This window comes from Chrysochloris asiatica, unplaced genomic scaffold (assembly GCF_000296735.1).
Source record: "Chrysochloris asiatica unplaced genomic scaffold, ChrAsi1.0 scaffold00101, whole genome shotgun sequence".
Taxonomy (NCBI): Eukaryota; Metazoa; Chordata; class Mammalia; order Afrosoricida; family Chrysochloridae; genus Chrysochloris; species Chrysochloris asiatica.
In genome coordinates, this window is record NW_006408619.1 from 202,485 (window position 1) to 202,999 (window position 515).

Here is a 515-nt window from a genome sequence, read left to right on the forward strand (position 1 = left end):
AAAGAAAACAAAATCCTCACCGCTGGACCAATAAACTGTAACATCAAGATAAGTGAAAGCAGTTTTCAAGAAATCAAATGACGTATTGTATTAGGCAAATCTTCTGCACAAGGCCTCTTCTTAGCGTTCAAGAGCAAAGATAATCACTTTGAGGACTAAGGTGTGCCTGACACAAGTCATGGTATTTTCAACAGCCTCATATGCATGTGACAGTGTTTCTCTGCTATTCATAAGGTTTTCAGCGACTAATGATTCGGAAGTAGTTTGTCACTCTTTCTTCCTAGTCTGTCTTTGTCTGGAAGCTTATCTGAAACCTGTCCACCATGGTTTTTAAATATTATAATAAAATGTGCAAAGATTTGAAATCAGAAAACCAAAAAGGAAGAACATGGTCAGCATTTCTCAAGTTGGGGGAACTGAAGAAAAAAATCAAGCCTTGACTTCCGTTATTGAAAGATTCTCTGGGCAAATTACTGAATGATGCAGAATGCATCAAGAGAAGATGGAAGGAATAC